The sequence below is a fragment of the Pyxicephalus adspersus genome, chromosome Z (assembly GCF_032062135.1).
Source record: "Pyxicephalus adspersus chromosome Z, UCB_Pads_2.0, whole genome shotgun sequence".
Lineage (NCBI taxonomy): Eukaryota > Metazoa > Chordata > Amphibia > Anura > Pyxicephalidae > Pyxicephalus > Pyxicephalus adspersus.
Genome location: NC_092871.1, coordinates 38,859,443 through 38,865,442, shown reverse-complemented (window position 1 = coordinate 38,865,442; position 6,000 = coordinate 38,859,443).

The window sequence follows — 6,000 nt, the reverse complement described above, 5'->3', positions numbered from 1 at the left end:
GGAGTGTGGACGGCATTAGTTTCCGGCATCTAAAGTCAGGTACTGGGCAGGCGGCAGCATCATTTACCGCAGGAGGAGGCGGTGGGCTCTGAGACGAAGAGTGGACAGCATTCATTTCTGGCATTTAAAGTCAGGTACTGGGCAGGTGGCAGCTTCATTTACAGCAGAAGGAGGAGGCGGTGGGGTCTGAGACGGAGTATGGACGGCATTCGTGTCTGGCATTTAAAGTCAGGTACTGGGCAGGTAGCAGCATCATTTACAGCAGGAGGAGGAGGCTGTGGGCTCTGAGACAAAGTGTGGACGGCATTCGTTTCTTGCATCTAAGGTCAGATACTGGGCAGGTGCCAGCTTCATTTACAGCAGGAGGAGGAGGCGGTGGGCTCTGAGACGAAGTGTGGACAGCATTCGTTTCTGGCATCTAAAGTTAGGTACTGGGCAGGTGGCAGATTCATTTACAGCAGGAGGAGGAGGCGGTGGGCTCTGAGACGGAGTATGGACGGCATTAGTGTCTGGCATTTAAAGTCAGGTACTGGGCAGGTAGCAGAATCATTTACAGCAGGAGGAGGAGGCTGTGGACTCTGAGACGAAGTGTGGATGGCATTCGTTTCTGGCATCTAAAGTCAGGTACTGGGCAGGTGGCAGCTTCATTTACAGTAGGAGGAGGAGGCGGTGGGCTCTGAGATGGAGTATGGACGGCATTAGTGTCTGGCATTTAAAGTCAGGTACTGGGCAGGTAGCAGCATCATTTAGAGCAGGAGGAGGAGGCGGTGGGCTCTGAGACAAAGTGTGGACAGCATTCGTTTCTGGCATCTAAAGTCAGGTACTGGGCAGGTGGCAGCTTCATTTACTGCAGGAGGAGGAGGGGGTGGGCTCTGAGATGGAGTATAGACGGCATTAGTGTCTGGCATTTAAAGTCAGGTACTGGGCAGGTAGCAGCATCATTTACAGCAGGAGGAGGAGGCGGTGGGCTCTGTGACAGAGTATGGACGGCATTAGTGTCTGGCATTTAAAGTAAGGTACTGGGCAGGTAGCAGAATCATTTACAGCAGGAGGAGGAGGCGGTGGGCTCTGAGACCAACTGTGGACGGCATTCGTTTCCGGCATCTAAAGTCAGGTACTGGGCAGTGGCAGCTTCATTTACAACAGGAGGAGAAGGTGGTGGGCTCTGAGACGGAGTATGGACGGCATTAGTGTCTGGCATTTAAAGTCAGGTACTGGGCAGGTAGCAGCATCATTTACAGCAGGAGGAGGAGGCTGTGGGCTCTGAGACGAAGAGTGGACAGCATTCGTTTCTGGCATCTAAAGTTAGGTACTGGGCAGGTGGCAGCTTCATTTACAGTAGGAGGAGGAGGCAGTGGGCTCTGAGACAGAGTATGGATGGCATTAGTGTCTGGCATTTAAAGTTAGGTACTGGGCAGGTAGCAGCATCATTTACAGCAGGAGGAGGAGGCGGTGGGCTCTGAAACCAAGTGTGGACGACATTCATTTCCGGCATCTAAAGTCAGGTACTGGGCAGGTGGCAGCTTCATTTACAGCAGGAGGAGGAGGCTGTGGGCTCTGAGACGGAGTATGGACGGCATTAGTATCTGGCATTTAAAGTCATGTACTGGGCAGGTAGCAGCATCATTTACAGCAGGATGAGGAGGCGGTGGGCTCTGAGACGGAGTATAGACGGCATTAGTGTCTGGCATTTAATGTCAGGTACTGGGCAGGTAGCAGCATCATTTACAGCAGGAGGAGGAGGTGGTGGGTTTTGAGACCAAGTGTGGATGGCATTCGTTTCTGGCATCTAAAGTCAGGTACTGGGCAGGTGGCAGCTTCACTTACAGCAGGAGGAGGTGGAGGAGGTGGTGGGCTCTGAGAGTGTGGACAGTTGGGTACTGGGAAGGCGGCAGCAGTAACAGGCAGTAGGGGGCGTTGGTCCCTGGTACGGAGCGTGGACCACATTGGAGGTTGAGGCCATAAACTCTATGGACAGTGTAGAAGCTGTATCTAATTGGGACAATAATGGATTAACGAAAATCACACTTTCCATACCTACTATGTAGCGAAATAAATACAGAGAATTAATTCTGATCCTTCTTGCTACCTATTAAAATAAACAGAAAATTTTCTGTATTTCTGTAATAAAATACAGATAGATTTTTCTGATACCACTTGCTACCTATCAAAATAAACAGAAAAAATTCTGGTTTTCTGTAAAAAAAAAAACAAATATTTATTTTTGATAGCACTTGCTATTCATCCGAAAGGACAGAAAAATGTATGTATTTCTCTACTAAAAATACGAATTTCCAAATTATGATTCACACAGCTCCATTACAAGTGATATAGGCCTCAAAGTAGATAAAGGCAGAGGGCCCTGAGGGGGGTGCTCATTAAAAAAATATTTGCCAGTTACACAGCTCCATATCAAGTTATAAACCTCAGAGAAAGAGTAGAGGTAGAGGGCCACTAGGGTGAGGAATAGAAGGAGATGCCGAAAAGCTGTGAACATGCTCTTCCCATCTTGATGTCCGTGCAGCAGTTGACGACTAATCAGTAGAATCTGCAGAGGGGGTGTTAAAGTCATAGCCGATCCAAGCCTTATTCATTTTAATAAAAGTGATTCGGTCGACATTTTCTGCGGAAAGCCGAATCCATTTGTCACCCACTACGCCCCCAGCTGCACTGAACGTTCTTTCAGATAACACACTTGCTGCTTGCAGCTTTGATACCCAGTAGCCCAGTGGGTCCTGGCTTTGCAGGTTGCAGATGTCCCATGCAGAGCTCAGGTATTCCTTCACCATGACTGAGTACCGCTGCTCAGTGTCATTGGCAATTGCTGCACGACTGGCAGCTTGCTTCCGCTAAAAAAAAACCTGCATAGTTAGGCTTAGACGACCTCTACTGCTGCTGCCACCCATGCCGCTTAAAGCAGTTGTTTGGCTCCCATGGCTGGTGGAACTGCCATGGGGATCCCTGCTGCTGCTGCCAGCTGGAAAGGCTGAGCACAAGTCTCTTACAAGCACTTTTTGGTAGTGCTGCATTTTAGGTCCCCTGTATTGGGGCAAGATGAGCTGTTGTATCTCAGGCTTGTAACGTGGATCCAGTAATGTAGCAATCTAATAGTCGTCAGTCTTTGTTTTTATGTGTTTTATGCGTGGATCTTTGGCTAGGCACTCCTGCATGAAGGGTGTCTAGTGGCTCAAACTACCCACAGCTGAGGTAATTCTGGACCCACACTCCTGTGGGTCGAACAGCAGCACAGGGTAGTCCTCCTCCTCCTCCGCCTGGAACTTGCCGCATTCTGTTTGGGTGGATAGATGCCATGTACCCTCAATATCTTCCTCTGCCCCTTCCTCCTCTTCTCCCATGCCTGCTATGTCCTCCTCATCCTCTTCCACCTCCTCCTCTTCCTGGGTTTGTGGTGCACTATGCATACTAGGCACGCATGTCTGAGATGATATTTGCAGCGTCCGCTCTGTGTCGTGTCCGAGATCCACCATCATCTGTTCCAGCAGGCATATGATGGGGATGGTGTCACTGACACATGCCTGATCTCTGCTGATCATCCTGGTCGCCTCTTCAAAAGGTGACAATGCAGTGCACAAGTCTTCAATTTGCAACCACTCCGCAGGGCTGAAAAAAGGTAGTGTGGGTATACGTCTGAAACGAACAGACTCTGACACGTAATCCACCACCGCTTTCTGTTGTTCAGACAGCCGCTGCAGCATGTAAAATGTGGAGTTCCAATGTGTGGCCACATCACAAATTAACCAGTGCACTGGCAGATTCAGATTTTGCTGTAACTCCACCAATATGGCACTGGCTGTGTACGACCGGCGGAAATGCGCTGACAACTTTCTGGCCTTCAGTAACAGCGGCTGGAGGCCTGGGTAATTCCGAAGGAAGCGCTGTACTATGGGGTTCATGACGTGAGCCAGGCAAGGTAAGTGTGTGTGTTTCCCACAACGTAGGGCTGCCAACAGATTGGCCCCACTGTCACACACGACCTTGCCTGGCTGAAGTCTGTTGGGAGTTAGCCATTTCTCCTCCTGCTCTCGCAAGGCACTTAGAATGGCTGCGCCCGTGTGGCTGAGGGAACCCAGGCTTTGCAACTTCAGGACTGAGTGGCAATGCCGGAATTGTGCACCGAAATAGCAAACTGCAGGTTGGTGCTGGCTCTGAACAGATGCTGCCGAATGGGAGGTGCTGGTGCTGGGTCTCCACGGCAAAGGATGTGCTCTGGGCAGAGGTAGGTATGCAGGGCTTGCTGCAGCTGCATCTTCCCCTGCTGCCACCAAAGTTACCCAGTGAGCTGTAAAGGAAATATATCTTCCCACTCCATGCTTGCTCGACCAACTGTCGGTTGTCAGGTGCACCTTGCCAGAAACTGAGTGCTGCAGAGCCATAGACAGCACGTGTTCATGCAAAGCAGGAACAAAATTTTGTGAAAAGTTCTGTCGCTTAGGCATAATGAACTGTGGGTTTGCGCAGAGGAATGCGTAACGGAACGTATTGGAGTCCACCAGCCGGTAAGGGAGGAGCTCTAATGCAATCAGCTGTGCAATTGCCGCATTGATCAGCTTTGTTTTGGGGTCATTTTGGCCATATTTCCTCTTGCGCTCCAGCATCTGGGGGATGGAAGGTTGGATGCTGCTAATGCTAACCACAGAAACATTGGACGATGGGGTAGAAGTTGTGGGGGATAGCAATGATGCCTGGTCCTGACGGCTAGCAACGCCACAGACAGCAGCCGATCTGCGTTGGAGCTCATGCTCACTGCTGGTGGATCCTGAAAAAGGTAATGATCGGCTACATGCCACACTCAAATTGCTGGCAGCAGCACGGGAAACTGTAGTGGCAGAAGGAGGAAAGGCAGCGGAGGAGGATCGAGCAGTTGGAGCTTGCTCCATGGGCATAGGTGGTCGCACAGAGCTCTGTGCTTTCACCAGGTGTTCACGCCAGGTTACTGGATAGTGGCTTTTTAAATGGGTGCTCATGCAACTTGTTCGAAGTTTGTTTGGGTTTTTGCCTCGTTTCAAGTATTGAGCACACAGTTTACAGATGACCATAGTGTTATCATCACTTTGGACATTAAAAAATGCCCACACTGGCTAACATTTAACTGGGCCGAAAGGTGCTCTGGAGCTGGTGCTCGTGGTGGCGGTCCGCGGTTGTTGAGGCACAGCTGTGGGGACAGCTTCCGACGATTTACGTCTATTTACGCCTCTGCAGAGTGTGGGCAGCTTTTACCCTCTTCCTCCCTCTCCCCCTTTGAGGGCGCTCTGCAACCTCCTCCTCCTCTTGTTCTTCTTCCTCCTCCTCCTCCTCCTCCTCTTCTTCCTGCCTATGAGGATCTCCTTGTTCGCCCCATGTCCGATCAAGGACAACATCATCATCATCAGAAGAGACAGTTTCCCTATATGTGCCGAAAGGAAGCTGCAGCCTTTTGGATCCAGTTTGAATTGGCTCCTCTGGCTCAGAGTGTTCTAGTGAAAAGTAACTGGGGGGAAAGCCTGTGAACACACTCTCTTCGTCAGATGACTCAAACAACTGAGCATCTTCAATGAATGATTGTAGCTCCGCCAGGACTGCACAAATACAGTACAATCCAACAATCTATCTGACTAATAGTGTGAGTGTGACACAGTCTAACAAAGTAAAGCACTTTTTTTCACTTGACAAAGAAAGCAAGCCAAGCAGCACAGAAAGGTTGTGTTGCTATCAGCAAATCTCTATCAGGAGTGGGAAATGCAGGCACGCCTTGGCCTTATATAGGACTTATATAGCCAATCGGCTGTCTGCCACAACAAAGATGGAGGGGGCATCCCTGCTCTAATTGGAGGGCACTGTGCATCATGGGGGAGGTGCCCAGTGTTTGAGTGCATTGTGGGAGGGACGAATTCAGGTAATCGAATGCAGCAAAATTGTTGGGTCCACCCGAATTCAAATGGCCATATTCGGGTCGAACATTAGGACGACCTGAATTCGAACAACAACACTAATTATGTATGA